At 39.4% G+C, this 17,200-nt stretch overlaps 1 long non-coding RNA gene across 8 annotated transcripts; it reads right to left on the bottom strand.

Moving 5' to 3' along the window:
- Positions 1–549: 549 nt before the first annotated feature.
- LOC123156627 (uncharacterized) lies at positions 550–11,836 on the bottom strand. 8 transcript variants are annotated; one of them, XR_006478279.1, is made up of 9 exons: positions 11,612–11,836; positions 11,359–11,516; positions 11,028–11,268; positions 9,893–9,936; positions 9,622–9,765; positions 8,092–8,192; positions 3,858–7,942; positions 3,614–3,698; positions 550–916 (listed from the first exon to the last, which is right to left on the bottom strand). It is a non-coding gene; the product is annotated as an uncharacterized lncRNA (long non-coding RNA). The 8 variants fall into 8 exon arrangements; XR_006478280.1 differs by having other exon boundaries at positions 3,858–7,762; positions 7,856–9,765; XR_006478276.1 differs by having other exon boundaries at positions 8,092–9,765.
- Positions 11,837–17,200: the final 5,364 nt, after the last annotated feature.

The raw sequence follows: 17,200 nt of genomic DNA, 5'->3' as shown, positions 1-17,200 counted from the left end.
ACTCTAACAGCAAAATCATTTTTAATATTTAATTCATCAAGCAAATCACTTTGAGCTTTAAGTACTTACTCAGCTTGAGTGGTGACCATGCCTTCAGGATACAAGTTCTAGTAGCCACTCTAACAGCAAAATCATTTTTAATATTTAATTCATCAAGCAAATCACTTTGAGCTTTAAGTACTTACTCAGCTTGAGTGGTGACCATTGAAGCATATTTGCTAATGAGTTTAAGTTCACCTTTAACTCTAGCCATATAATCACTCAAGCGTCCAATCTCGAAAGCATATTAAAACGATAGGCAAACAAGCCACCACGTGCGTCCACATAGATTAAATTATCTTGATCCTTAATTTTGTGTATTAACGGCTGAGATTGAAAGATGCAAGCGTTACGTAAGAATATAATACATCTACAAAATAGTAGAAAATGTCACGTAGAAGTAGTCCACATAGGTTCCAAAGCACGCGTCTACAACTAGCCCGTACAAAAAGAACTTCCCATCGATGGGTCAATGGTAAGGAAAAAAATATTAGTCAAACCTAAAAGATATAAGGAACCTAATATTAAACGTATAAGGACAACTCCCTCACGTGAGGAAAGTTTCAGGAACGAATACAAACAAACAAAACAAGTTTGATTAGCACACGGTGTAGGCATATGATTTCCAGCCGGTCCCAGCCACCACAAACCAAGACACCTAAACCCATATATAAATAAGTACACACGGCTGCAAAAGTACCCATCAAACAATTACAAGAAAACGACCACGGCGACTTGAACACGCCACACGCAACTCAACGTCCAGACGAAAAGCCACGTCCAGCCGCTTCACTCGACGCCCCACAAATTCACGCGTAAGCACACTCGACACCCGATGAAGCGACGTTGGAAGAATTGGCGCAAAATCACTTCTGACCTGATTCATCAGATTTGGTAATTGTTATTTCACAAGCTTACTTTTTATGTGCAGAATCTTCATAAATACTATATAAATTGATAAACTGTTCCCTGTTAATTTTTAAGACATAAGAACATGGCATACAAGAAGTTGAGCGACTTAACTACAAGAGGATAGAATTGGAATATTCAAGTGAAAGTAATGAGAATTTGGGATTCAGTGAATCCTATGACCGATGAGCTTATTAGCATAGATATGATACTGATGGATGAGCAGGTTTGTTTTCTAATATATTAAATTATAATTTTTTTGTCATATGAAGCAAATTACTAACCATATTTGATTCTTTTAACAGGGTCAAACAATCCATGCTACTATGTGGAAGAATCTTATAGACACATTTAGATCAAAGATCAATGAAAAATCTATTTATGCATTCAGCAATTTTAAGGTCGTGGAATCCACAAAATATAGGCCAGTGAGCAATGAAATTAAAATATTTTTTGCATACAATACAAAGGTAAAGGAAATAAAAGGATCTTCGAAAGTTCTCCCAGATTATTGCTTCGAGTTTGCTACCATGGACACACTAGAAGAAAGGGCCGAAAAAGAACAATGCTCAGGTATGTTTGTAGTTGTAATTATGACCTCCAAATAATTGATATTTCTAATTTTTATATCACTAATCTCCAAATATGCAGATGTCATTGGACTACTAACTCAAATGAAGCCAGTGGAGACAAGAATAACAAAAAGGAACCCACAACCTTCCTATATCCGTGAGATTGAAATCCTAATGCCAGAGTAAGTGTATATGCATATGCATGTCTCAAATTTAACTAAACTTCCCCCATGTGGTTAGCACTAACTTCTCAGATTAAATTCTTTAGGGGTGATAAAATCAGAATCACGCTATGGGGAAAGTTTGCTTATTTTCTGACCGAGGATGTAATCGGCAGCCAAACTATCCTTATTATCACATCAACGATGGTGCAGAGATTCAATGGTAAGTGCATAGATCTTACATGCTATTCTTATCATTTACAAATTCTAATTGATTGATTAAATAGGTTTGTGCCTAAAGTCAACGAGTGCCACAAGAATATATATTGATCTGGATATACCAGAAACACAAGAACTTCTTGATAGGTATAAAACACCTCCAGTTTATTTTTTCACTCATAATTAGTGAGTCAGGTTGATTCAAGATTTTATATTCTTATCTACTTCATACATGTGCAGGGACTCAACAGAAAAAACCTTACCAAAAATGATCAGTATAGATAGAAGTAATCAAGGAACACTAGAAGAACAGATGTTTTATAAGAGGATAACATTACAAGAACTTACTACAATGAGGCACGGAAACAAGTCAGACCAGGTAATGCATCAGAATTCCAATAAATGATACTATCAATCTCTGTGATACGAGATAAGACCGGCATGGACAATTCATTTAATATTGGTTACAATGAAACCACACTGTGCTTATTTATGCCTCTTAATCCCACACACCACTCAAATGCTAACACTATTTTTTCAGGATTTTGTATTCACAGCAATAGCTACAGTAGATCGTTTGCAAGAAAATATTCAATGGTGGTACATGTCATGTGACAAGTGCCACAAATTGGCTACCAAGGAAACCGAAAATTATTATTGCAAGAGTTGTGGTATATATCCAGAAAAGGTCACACCTCAGTAAGCATATTATATTACTAAAATATGAACAAGAACTGTTATATTATATTTACTCCCTACTAACACGAATCGTATGTTAGGTATCGTGTTCGACTCCAAATTAGTGACCATACATCTACTACAAGTTGCACTTTATTTGACGAGGAGGCTGCAAGATTGCTTAATACATCTGCATCTAAGTTGCTGGACACACAAGATGGGAAATCAGAAGAAGTGCCAAAGATTATTCAACAATTATGTGGAAGAAGACTTATATTTAGATTCAAGCTCAATGATAATAATCTCACATTTGGCACACAAAACTATGCAGTAAAAAGAACATTTGTGCCCGATGATAGGCTTGAGATGCTCTATTTGGACAATAAAGCTGAGGAGGTAAAGCTACATTAACTTTTTACCATCTTCGAACTTCCTTAACTAATCCATCTTATATATGTTTCGCAGGAATTGATGGATGATGAGGTGGACACCGTGTTAATGAAGAAGCAAAACATGCCAGATACAAAGGTGATTGATTTTTTTAACTATATACGCACTTCAGATTTTAGAGGTGTGTCTAATTTTCAAAATGTATATGTTTGCAGTCACAGAATAATAAAGTTTCATCTGGCAAACTTTCATGTGAACAGGTGCCTGTGAAAGAGGAGCCACATGACAGCACTGGGACTACATTAAACAAAGATAAGCGTCAAGACAAAATATCATCGTCATCACGTGAGCTCCGCAGTGGCACTAAAAGGAGACTGAGATTTGTTGTAATATCAGACGAGTCAGAGGATGAATGCATTGAGACCAATATGCCTCAACAAAAGGGAAAAGGTGTTTGCGGGAACAAGGAACATGTTAAAGCAGAAGCCAAAAATAAAATGGTTGAAAATGAAGATGAAGTACCGAAATCGAAGGCCAGGAGAAAAAGGATGTTATCAAGATAATTAGCGGATCGGTAGCTTATCAAGATAATTAGGGCTAATTTGAAGAAACTATACTTCGCCAGAACAACAGAGAGGAACATACCTTGCTTCATCTGTAACTTAATAGCAGGATTTGTTATAAGCAAATCCATGGCGTCTTGCTAGCACAAGTGAGCTGCTCAACAAACCTATAACAAAATTAATATCCAAGGTGAACAAACTTTCTCTTCATAAGGCCCTTTTTAAGGGAAAAGGCATCATTTCTTGCAAATAACAAATTAAAAATACTATGGAGTACAATACTACTATGGATAAAGTATAAGAAATAATCCTCGGTTGGCACTTACAGTTAGTGGTAGCCTGACAGCAAGAACAATGAGAAGGCCAGCATCTCATGGTCGTCGGCTTCTATTTGTATTCTCTAGATGTCAGATCTAATAACTCACTCAGTACATGACTCGGTGATTTCCCTCGCAGCCTCCTCCACTGGGCCAAACTACAACACCTCTGCCATGGACCTCTAGCCGTACGCCAAGAAGAGGTCATCATCTTGGCCGAAACCCTTGAGAACGCTCTGCCGAACTCCACGAGGTCGTCGAGAATCCACATCCTTGAGAATGCGACGGATGCGTCCGTGCACTCTGCTCAACGGCAAACTGTGCCAGTACCTACACGAAGAGAAATGGGAAGGAATGAATCAGCCGTGATGGTTTGAGAATCAATTTGGTGATGGCAAGCAGCAAGATCTTAATCAGCCGGCTAATGGAAGAAGTGGTGCGTGCGGATGGATAAGGATACTGGAGGGGAACGACTGAGCTGAGAGTTTTTTTATTTGTATATATAAAGGAGGGGAGTTGTAAGTAGATGATGATAACCTGTACGGGTTGTTTATACGTGGTGTTGTCAAAACTGCTTGGCCTGAATAGGCTTCATACGTGGGGCATGTAAAGTTGGGCTTGGAATTTATCTATCTACAGTATACTTTTCCAAAAAAAACTATAGTATACCGTAATCGTTATGAACTCGGTTCCTACTCCGCATCGAATAGGCTGATCCGAGCACACGTTGGTGTGCTACCCTTATATAGCTGAACATACACTTTGATTAACCAAGGGATCCTATCATCTAGACCTTTGGATCATCGATCGGTCTAAAACTAAACAAGATTAGTTAGAATCGACCTAGATTGAATTGCTGGAAGAACTTGCACGCGAATCAGACTTGCCAGACTTCAGATCAGACGGTACGTGCAAAACTACCACTATCAGCAATTCAAAGCAACCTCATGAATTTTTTATTCATTATTACATTGTTTTACACTTAGGCATATAATACTGACTCAAATAAGCTATTCTCACACGTCATGCCTTGGCTCTTCACATAAGCTCTATTTTCTTTTAGAAAACAGTACTAGCTTCTGTGATGAACTAAAAGTGACATACAGACTGATAAAATCATGGCAGCAATAGAAAGATATGCTCTAATAATTTTGTACATCACACGAAATACTTTCCAGGATCAGTACAGGATTTGCTTTGCAGCAAAGATACAATTGTGACAATAATTTATTAGCAGAAGCGTGTGAAGCTTTACAAATTTTAAAAACCAAGGCAAGAAGACACTATCAGGTATATCATTCACCTTTTTATATCTTCATGTAATGACTAATTTTTTGTACTTCTCTAAAATATACATTTGAAAGATTTCCCTTTGTAAATATTACAAAACCAAATAATTTTACGTGTAGTGCTAAAAATGACTTTGAGAGTACTTCGCCGTAGTAATTCCCATGGAGCAATTGTCGTGCACTGAGAAACAACCACACTGTCACACCAATAATGCCATACACTGCAGCTCGAACCACGCAACACAACAATCCTGAAAAGCATGATTGATAAGAATTATAGGTTGTTTCTACATGCAGCCAGCATCTCTTATTTAGTGCATACATTGTTTTGTTTATGACATTGTGCATAAAGTACCTTTCAAATATTTGATACTATATTGCTAAAAGAATATCAAATGCAGAAATGAAGGGACAGTATACATCAAAATCAGCAGGCCCACTTGCAAAAGAAGCTAAAGAAGCTATTATCAGGAGGAAACAACAACTACAAGAAAAAAGGAGTAAGAGATGCAGGAATACACATGAAACAACCAATAAAATAGAAGAAGATGCTTCACGGAAGAGAAAGGAACAAATCAATGAAATAAGAGATGTCAAGCGTTCAAGGAGAAATGGGAGGGACAATGACCTTCAAAGCAACATCATAGAAACAAGCAGCAGCACTACGTCCAGAAGTTATGATAGCACGATATGGAACTTTGGAAAGCCAACATATAGATGCGAACATTTCAATGCAATACTATGGTGTGAGGAAAGATTAAATTCTCATAAAGGAACCAAAAAACCTTCTTTCAGAATTTGCTGTAAACAAGGTAAGATTGACCTACCAAAGATAGCATATCCTCCACCTTACCTCGCAGGACTATTAACAGGTGAAGGAAGTGATGCAACAAACTTCAAAGAAAACATCAGGTCATACAACTCAATGTTCTCATTCACATCAATGGGAGGAGCTGTTGACAAAGAAATAAACGAAGGCAAAGGACCATATGTTTTTAGACTGCATGGCCAGAACTACCACCGTATCGGAAGTCTACTACCTGAAGAAGGTAACAAACCTCGATTCGCCCAGCTATACATCTATCAGACAGAAAATGAGGTTCAAAACAGGATAGATGCTTCAAGATGCAATGATAAAAAATCAACGGTGAACACTGCCATTGTCGAAAAACTACAAAATATGCTTGATGAGAACAACATCCTCGCGAAATCTTTCAGAATGGCAAGAGATAGATTCAAAGAAGAAGACTACCACGATTACACACTTCAGATACTTGGGAAAAGGAACGGAACACACAACCTTCCATCTGCATAGGAAGTTGCAGCATTGGTTGTAAGAGATCCAACTGGAGAGAGCGAAGGACGAGACAACGTTGTCGAGTACAAAAATATGGAACCTCACAGAATATCAGAAATCCATCCAAAGTTCATGTCGATGCAATACCTGATGTTGTTTCCATACGGAGAAGACGGCTTCAAGCTTGAAATACCTTACAAGCGAAGAAAAGAAGGTGACAAAAGCAGGAAATATGTAACTATGCTGGACTACTACGCATACTACCTACTGCAAAGACCTGACCAAGGAATGTCACTGCTAACGTCTAGACATCTATCGCTGCAATTTTGGGTAGATGTTTACACATGCATTGAGCAAAACAGACTAAACTAGATCAGGAATAATCAAGGGAAGTTACGAACTGAACTTTATAGTGGACTGCAAGACGCGATTGAGCGAGGGGACACCAGAACAGAGCAGGTTGGAAAGAGGATAATTGTACCTTCATCTTTTACAGGAGGCAGAAGATACAAGGCACAGAACTTGCAAGACGCTTTTGCAATATGCCGTTGGGCTGGATATCCAGACCTGTTTATAACATTCACATGCAATGCAAAGTGGCCCGAGATCCAATACATGCTAGATGAAGCAGGAGGAGGCTTAAATCCAGCCGACCGGCCAGATATTGTTGATCGAGTATTCATGATAAAACTAAAGGAGTTGATGAGAGACATCTTGTGAAGAAACACTTTGGAGAAACGATAGCAAGTAAGATCAGTCGACTACTCATCGCAACTAATAGCATCTAAATTTTTAATAGTTTTAGCACACTATAGCCTTTGTCTATTTAATAAAATGCTTCTGAAATGTAACAAAACCAAACTATGTATTCAATCAATGCAGTTATCTACGTGATAGAGTTCCAGAAGAGGGGACTCCCGCATGCGCACATACTGGTATTCCTCAAAGATAATTACAAGTGCAAAGGACCATCAGAAATTGACCAAATAATCAGTGTGGAGATCCCAGACAAAGATGTCGATCCGGATGGATATGTAGCTGTTGAGAATTTCATGATGCACGGGCCTTGCGGAGAGGCAAATACAAAATCGCCATGCATGATGGAGAACAGATGTAGTAAACACTTCCCAAAAGGATACAATGTCGATAGCACAATCGATGAGGATGGCTTTCCAGTATATAGAAGGCGAGACAATGGAAGGAAGATTAAAAAGGGAGGAGCAATGCTCGACAACATATTTGTCATGCCATACAACAGAAACCTTTTGGTCAAATTCCAAGCTCACATAAATGTCGAGTGGTGCAACAGGTCCAGGTCAATTAAGTACCTATTTAAGTACATCCATAAAGACGACGACCAAGTAACAGCCTTACTAAAGGAAAGGGATGCGGCAAACGATTATGATGAAATCAGGAAATACCTAGAGATGAGATACATATCAACAACCGAAGCATGCTGGCGGATATTCCAGTTTGATCTTCACCATCGTGATCCACCCGTCGAGAGACTGCCATTCCACATTGAAAATGAGCAACAAGTCATTTTTCCGGACTCGACTGACATCGAGAAGATAGTAAGAAGACCAGGATCCACAAGTACAAAGTTCACTGAGTGGATGGAGGCAAACAAAATACATGAGGTGGGAAAAGAATTAACCTATGCAGTATTCCCATCAAAATTTGTATGGAAAAGTGAAAGCAAAACTTGGGAGGAGCGGAAAAGGGGCTTTGCGATTGGAAGAATCTACTATGCACACCCTGCAAGTGGCGACCGGTATTATATGAGAATGCTTCTAAACACCAAGAAAGGATGCACATCATTTGAGGATATTAGAACAGTTAATGGAGTTGTTCACCCAACATACAAATCAGCATGCCAAGCGCTTGGATTTCTTGATGACGATGGTGAGTGGATTGAATGCATCAATGAAGCATCAAGCTGGGGATCAGGGACACAGTTACGACAACTATTCACCACAATTTTATGCCATTGTGAGGTGACCAGCCCAAAGATGTTGTGGGATTCAACATGGGAGGCACTGTCTGAAGATATCCAGTACAAAAGAAGAATTATCCTAAACTTTCCTACGCTGCAGCTTACTGATTCACAGAAAAAAGCATATGCTTTGATTGAGATAGAGAAACTAATGAGGCAAGCAGGAAAGACACTAAAGGACTATCCAGACATAGAACTACCAAATGCTACAAAACTTGAACAACTTGGAAACAGGATGATAAACGAAGAACTTAGCTATGACATGGAGGCACTAAAGAGTGAGCACCAAATAATAATAAACAATCTTAACCACGACCAGAAAATGGCTTTTGATGCAATAATGGAATCAGCTGAGAGAGGACTTGGAAAATAGATATTTGTAGAAGGCTATGGTGGCACAGGGAAAACCTATCTATGGAAAGCAATTACAACGAAGCTACGATCAGAGGGAAAGATAGTGCTTGCGGTAGCATCATCTGGCATTGCAGCTTTGCTGCTCCAAGGTGAAAGAACAGCGCACTCAAGATTCCACATTCCAATAAATATCACAGAAGAATCAACATGTGAAATAAAACAAGGCTCACATTTGGCTGAACTGGTAAAGAAGACCTCACTGATACTGTGGGACGAGGCTCCTATGACAAACAAACACTGCTTTGAGGCACTAGACAAAAGCCTTAGGGATATTCTAAGGTTCACAAACCAAAATAGTGACGAAAGGCCATTTGGTGGTATGACAGTTGTGCTAGGAGGCAACTTCAGACAAATACTTCCAATGATAACAAAGGGAAAGAGAGAGCACATAGTAAATGCCTCAATCAAAAGGTCATACCTATGGAAGCACTTCGAAATATTTAGACTAACTGAAAACATGCGGCTGAAGTGCCTGTCAGAAGATCCAATACAAAGGCAAAATGTGGCTGAATTTGCAGAATGGATATTACAAATTGGCGATGGAAAAAAACAAACGATGATGGAGATGATTGGGTAAGAATACCTAAAGACATAATTCTACATAAAGGAGAAGACCCCAAAGAAGAGATAGTCAAAAGCACGTACCCAAACTTGCAACAAAACTATTGTGACCATGAATTTCTCGAAGAAAGAGCAATACTATGCCCAAGGAATGAAACAGTTGAGAAGATAAATGACTACACAATGAGCGAAATACAAGGTGAAGAGGTGACATACCTAAGCTTGGACACTATATGCAAGACAACAATGAAGTACAACACAATGGAGAATATGTGTCCAACGGAGTTCCTTAACAAGATGACCTTCCCAGGAATTCCAAACCACGAGCTTAAACTGAAGGTAGGTTTGCCGGTGATGCTCCTACGAAACATCAATCAAGCGGCAGGTTTATGCAATGTCACAAGAATGACTATCACACAGCTGGGAAACAGGTACATTGAAGCACAAATAATCACAGGAACACACGTTGGTGACAAGGTATACATACCTAAAATCATTATGTCACCAAGAGACTCGAAGTGGCCCTTCGTGCTGAAAAGAAGGCAATATCCTCTATCAGTTTGTTTTGCAATGACGATAAATAAAAGTCAAGGTCAATCCCTAAACAAGGTGAGCCTATATTTGCCTAAGCAAGTCTTCTGCCATGGACAACTATATGTGGCATTATCAAGAGTCACAAACAGAGAAGGATTAAAGGTGCTGATCGACGACAATGAGTGCCCAAGCGAAGATAGCGCAAAGAATATAGTATACAAAGAGATCTTCTAATTCTTTGTTATTCAAACAAATGCATACGAGGGCCAAATAATAATGATTATAAACAATACAATGTATGGTTCAAAAGCGTGACATCCATATGTTTGATATATGGTCGGAAACACTGTATACAAAAAGATGTTATAGATTGGATTTCTTATTATTTCGTAAGCAACAAATAAGAACATGACAATGCATAGTACTATTGCCATACACTTATTTCATGCGTAGAGAGTGTGTACATGTAGCCTACTTTCCACATGGCCAAAAGTTTTAAAATCTTATTACAAATTAAGAATAATAACCACTCTGATAAACATGATTCTTAGAAATCTCATTAGATGACAAGATTTTATAAGATTTTATTAGATTGCATTTGTGTGTGCACCATATAACATTGTGTGTGTTCAGCATATAGCACTGCCTCTACGTGGTAATTAAGACGCAACGTAAATCACTGAACTTGAAAACTTAACCTGCAGCTACACGAATACATGTCTCACATTAAGCTCATGTTTTGCTACATAGCTCAGTGAAAGTGCATGTAAACCTCCTTTTTTTACTGTCAAACAATAATTAGATGCAAGGGTCTCTTGCCAAGTTTAGTTAGACTCTATTCAAGCAGATCCATATGTTTGCTTTACTGTGTTCTTTACTGCAGAATTCAGAGAACAAGTATAATTGCACTTCTCCGCACAGAAAGTTATGGTATGATTTCTGATTTCACACAAAAAGTTGTTTCGCAATGGAAAGATAAAATCTTATCTGTTTTCTACATCATTCAACTTCACAAAAACTTATATGGTTGCAATATAACTTATATTTGGTAGAAGTAGGACAGCAGGAGGGCGACACCTGATACGCACCACATGTCCAGGTCTCGGCAAAAAATGGCCACCAGCATGATATCCTCCAAGCTTTGGCCATGGATGGGCAAGCGAATTAATCTGATACGCCATATTCACTAATTGGGTACATCATCTCCCAATGGATGGGCAAGACACTCAAATTTGGGCCAACGGCCTCCATTTCTTTTTTCCCTTAAGGACGAAGGAAAGAAGGAACTGTGTTTTCCCCCTGTACTAAAAACTAAGAAGGAGAGGCGTACTTCCATTCAGAAAAAAAATTGGTTAATGAAATTATGATGAACATTGTTCAAAGCAAGAGGCAAATGGGAGAGCACAAAGGGATTCATACCTGTGAGCACATCCGCAGCCTAAGACGATAGGAACAACACACAGAAGATGGCCCCTGAACCCAACGCCCCATCTAAATGTCCCAGCGCCAATGGACTGCATAGCCAAAAGTGAGATGCCGCATCGCTGGTGAACCACACCTGATCCGGAGCGCATGTCCTGGCCTCGGCAAAAAATGGCCACAAAGATCACCTCCTCAAAGATTTGGCCATGGATGGGCAAACAAATCAATCTGCTAGAGAAACTACACTTACGATTTGGTAGAGCATCTCCCCATGGAAGGGCAGGGCACTCGGATTTGGGGCACCAACATCTATTTCTTTTTCCCCTTGCGATTTGGTACGGCATCGCCCCATGGACGCGTAGGGCACTGAGATTTTGGGCAAAATCACCCATGGACGGGCCGCTTCAGTTACTTTCAACTACCCTTCAAAGGCAAAGAAGAAAGGAAATGTGTTTTTACGCTAGCACAACTAAAAGGAGCGGCGTACATCCAGTCAAAAGAAAAGAAAAAAACGCGTGCACATTTCTTCTAAAAAAACATGGTTGGATGGGAATCACGTTACACAATTTCCTTTTAAAATGATGAAACACGTTTTACATAGTTTTGACTAAATTGAGACCGGTAAAAAATAAAAGATGCAACTTTATATTTCATTTTTTATACAATTGGGTCCATTTGCTTCATAAATTCATAAACAATAAATCAATCATAACCATATAGTTCAACAAGAAATAAAAAATAAATGCACTAAATATTAACATATAAGTTAACAGATACATAATTTAAAAAAACACATATATGAAGCAAAAATAACATGAGAAGGTAAAAAATAATTTAAACATTGCGTGTATGTCACCAGAAAATTTTAAAATGTTTGACAAAAACTAAATGCAGATCATTTATCACAAATATAAAATGGATCAAATCTACATTACATTGCCAACACCATTCACAATATTCTATTTCTTCATCAATCTAATTATTAATAGTTACCATGTGTATCATCAACTTAAAATAATGTGTATCAATAACTACAGGACTCTCATCACATATGATCTTATGCCAATTAAATAAAACCGAATCGGACAAATTAGTTATTTTCCGTGATAAAGCTCAAATCGCCCTGATTAAGTGTACATGTCGTATCCCAGGGAAGCAACATGGATGTCATAATAAACATATCTTTTTCAGAGATGATAGAATTTATTTAAAATGCACGAGACAGTATAGTTTCCTAAAAAATCACAAGACTGCCATATGTCATCCTGTTATGTAAAATAATTTATAAATAAACTAAGTAAAAATTGGGAAACAACATATATTAATAAATAAAAACATGACAAATTATTAAAAACAAGTGTTAAATAAACAAAAAAATAATAATCTAGCCGCGCAAATGCGCGGGTACACCCGCTAGTTATTCTTTAATTCTCTACCAACATAAGCATTAAAACTTTCTTTCCTAGCTATAAAGTCATCAAAATCATCTAAGCATTGGCTATGCAATTTAGTAGACGGAATTTCAACTTTATCATATCTATAGAGAGAATTTACCTTCACTATCTATGTCAGGTTATCAAGACAATGTGCTTCTTCGACAGGCGGTAAATTAAGACCATGTATTTCTTCAATAGGAGGTAAATTCTTAACATCTTCAGCTTTAATACATTTTTCTTTCATAGATTTCTTTGCCTCTTGCATATCTTCAGGACTGAGAAATAGAACACCCCTCTTCTTCGGAGCTGGTTTAGGAATAGGCTTAGGAGTTGGCTCAATTGACTCAGGAATTGGCTTAGGAAGAGTGCAATTATTTTCATTAGTTAACATATTATTCAATAACAATTCAGCTTGGTCGACTGTTCTTTCCCTAAAAACACAACCAGCACAACTATCCAAGTAGTCCTTGGAAGCATCGGTTAGTCCACTATAAAAGATATTAAGTATTTCATTTTTCTTAAGAGGATGATCAGGCAAAGCATTAAGTAATTGGAGAAGCCTCCCCCAAGCTTGTGGGAGACTCTCTTCTTTGATTTGCACAAAATCATATATTTCCCGCAAGGCAGCTTGTTTCTTATGAGCTGGGAAATATTTAGCAGAGAAGTAATAAATCATATCCTGGGGACTACGCACACAACCAGGATCAAAAGAATTAAACCAAGTTTTAGCATCACCCTTTAATGAGAATGGAAATATCTTAAGGATATTAATAATAGCGAGACTTCTAATCATTAGTAAACAGGGTAGCTATATCATTCAACTTGGTAAGATGTGTCACAACAGTTTCAGATTCATTGCCATAAAAAGGATCAGATTCAACCAAAGTAATTATCTCAGGATCAACAGAGAATTCATAATCCTTATCAATAACAAAGATAGGTGAAATAGCAAAAGTAGGGTCATATTTCATCCTAGCATTCAGAGTTTTCTGTTTAACTTTAGCTAGTAATTTATTAAGATCAGATCTATCATTGCAAGCAAAAAAATCTCTAGCAGTTTCTTCGTCCATAACATAACCTTCCGGAACAACAGGCAATTCGTAATTAGGGGGAGAACCTTCATTATCACTATCATCAATAATTTCATTCTCTCTAACCCTAGCAAGCTGTTCATCAAGAAATTCACCTAATGGCACAGTAGTATCAAGCACAGAAGTAGTTTTATCATAAGTATCATGCATAGCAGAAGTGGCATCACCAATAACATGCGACATATCAGAATTCATAGCAGTAGCAGGTTTAGGTGTTGCAAGCTTACACATAACAGAAGGAGAATCTAGTGCAGAGCTAGATGGCAGTTCCTTACCTCCCCTCATAGTTGAGGGAAAAATCTTAGTTCTTGCGTCCTTCAAGTTCTTCATAGTGATCAGCAGATATAAATCCCAAGTGACTCGAAGAATAGAGCTATGCTCCCCGGCAATGGCGCCAGAAAATAGTCTTGATAACCCACAAGCATAGGGGATCGCACTAGTTTTAGAGGGCAGAGTATTCAACCCAAATTTATTGATTCGACACAAGGGGAGCCAAAGAATATTCTTAAGTATTAGCAGTTGAGTTTTCAATTCAACCACACCTGGATAACATAGTATCTGCAGCAAAGTATTTAGTAGCAAAGTAGTATGATAGTAATGGTAACAGTGTCAAAAGTAAAGATAACAATTTTGTAGTAGTTGTAACAGTAGCAACGGAAAAGTAAATATGCGAAGCACAATATGTGAAAAGCTCGTAGGCATTGGATCAGTGATGGATAATTATGTCGAATGCGATTCCTCATGTAATAGTTATAACATAGGGTGACATAGAACTAGCTCCAGTTCATCAATGTAATGTAGGCATGTATTCCGAATATAGTCAGACGTGCTTATGGAAAAGAACTTGCATGACATCTTTTGTCCTACCCTCCCGTGGCAGCGGGGTCCTAGTGGAAACTAAGGGATATTAAGGCCTCCTTTTAATAGAGTACCAGACCAAAGCATTACCACATAGTGAATACATGAACTCCTCAAACTACGGTCATCAGCGAGACGTATCTCGATTATTGTCACTTTGGGGTTGTCGGATCATAACACATAATAGGTGACTATAGACTTGCAAGATAGGATCAAGAACTCACATATATTCATGAAAACATAATAGGTTCAGATCTGAAATCATGGCACTCGGGCCCTAGTGACAAGCATTAAGCATAGCAAAGTCATAGCAACATCAATCTCAGAACATAGTGGATACTAGGGATCAAACCCTAACAAAACTAACTTTATTACAGGGTAAATCTCATCCAACCCATCACCGTCCAGCAAGCCTATGATGGAATTACTCACGCACGGTGGTGGGCATCATGAAATTGGTGATGGAGGATGTTTGATGATGATGATGGCGATGAATCCCCCTCTCCGGAGCCCCGAACGGACTCCAAATCAGCCCTCCCAAGAGAGATTAGGGCTTGGCGGTAGCTCCGTATCGTAAAACGCAATGAAACTTTTTCTCTGATATTTTTCTCTGCGAAACGGAATATATAGAGTTGGAGTTGAGGTCGGTGGAGCATCAGGGGGCCCACGAGACAGGGGGGTGCGCCCAGGGGGAGGGGGGCGCCCCCACCCTCGTGGACAGGGTGTGGGCCCCTGGCCTTGATTCTTTCGCCAGTATTTTTTACATTTTCCAAAAGTTATCTCCGTGGATTTTCAGCTCACTCCGAGAACTTTTGTTTTCTGCACAATAAACAACACCATGGCAATTCTACTGAAAACATCGTCAGTTCGGGTTAGTTTCATTTAAATCATGCAAGTTAGATTCCAAAACAAGGGCAAAAGTGTTTGGAAAAGTAGATACGTTGGAGACTTATCAAATAGCGCCCTTGTGCAAACCTCTGATCTAACAACCATGCAGTTCAACCTAACCGCTAATATCAGGCTGCTGACTTTCCACTCGCAATTCTGCATGTCCATTGTCTATGGGCCAGTAGATGATAGCCTCAAGGAGAGTTTCTTGGCTGAGATGTGCAGCTCTGCACCACCACTAGGACATCCATGGATTGTGCCCGGAGATTTCAACCAAATTTACGAAGCCAGGGACAAAAACAACCTCAACCTCAATCGCAGGCTCATGGGAAAATTCTGCAATGCCATCAACTATGCTGAATTGTTCGAGATTAGATGCAAAAACAGAAAATTCACCTGGAGCAACAAGCAGCAACACCCCACCCTAGTAGCCTTGGACCGTGTCTTCCGCAACCCTGCCTAGAACGCACTTTTCCCCTCAATGTTGCTGCATGCAGCTTCAATGTTAGTCTCAGATCACAGCCCTCTCGTAGTTACAAGCGCCAAACCGCCGATTAGCAGACCAAAATTTAGATTTGAAGCTTTTTGGCCGAGGTTCCCCGGTTTTCATGAAACTGTCCTACTAGCCTGGTCCAAACTAGTTAGCTCTAGCTGTGCCATCCGGATCCTTCATACAAAATTGCAATGCACCGCAAAGGCTTTGAAGATCTGGAGCAGAGGCCTGTTCTCCAACGCCAAACTACAGTTCCATATGGCCCAGGAGCTCTTCCTACGCCTCGACACAACACAGGAAAAACGTCTCCTCACGCAAGCTGAATTAGATTTCAGGAAAAAGGTCAAGCTCCGCCTGCTGGGCTTAGCAGCCATTGAGAGGGCTAGGAAGAGGCAATGCTCCAGGATCAACTGGTTGTGGGCTGGGGATGCTAGCATGACATTCTTCCACGCCAAAATCAACACTAGAAAAAGGAAAAAAATTCATTCTTTCAATGACCAAGAATGGTGTGGCTGCGACAAGTCACTCCGAAAAGGAGGAGGCGATCAAGGATCACTTCACCAAGCTCTTGGGCAGACAACAGCGTCGCGCGTGCATGATAAACGGGGATGAAATTCAGCTACCTCAACTAGACACATCAGGCCTTGATCACCCCTTCTCGGAAGCTGAAGTTTGGAACGCCATCAAGCAGTCACCGCCAGACCGAGCCCCCGGCCTAGATGGCTTCTCCGGTGTCTTCTACCGGCAGTGCTGGCACATCATAAAAATTGATCTCATGCAGGCTATGCAACAATTCCATGACCTCAATGACGGCGACAGTTTCAAAAGCCTAAATGCAGCAATGGTGGTGCTCATCCCAAAGATTCCTGATCCAACTGACATTGGGCATTTCCGACCAATTAGCTTAGTGCACTCCTTTGCTAAGCTCATCGCCAAGATTCTTTCTCTACACCTAGCCCCAAAGCTTGGCAGTCTGATATCTCCAGCGCAAAGCGCCTTCCTGAAGACTAGATGCATCCATGATATTTTTTGTTCATCAAAAATGCGGCCCATAGCCTGCATCGCAGAAAGAA

The sequence above is a fragment of the Triticum aestivum genome, chromosome 7B (assembly GCF_018294505.1).
Source record: "Triticum aestivum cultivar Chinese Spring chromosome 7B, IWGSC CS RefSeq v2.1, whole genome shotgun sequence".
Taxonomy (NCBI): Eukaryota; Viridiplantae; Streptophyta; class Magnoliopsida; order Poales; family Poaceae; genus Triticum; species Triticum aestivum.
This window is presented reverse-complemented; position numbering and strand designations above follow the sequence as displayed.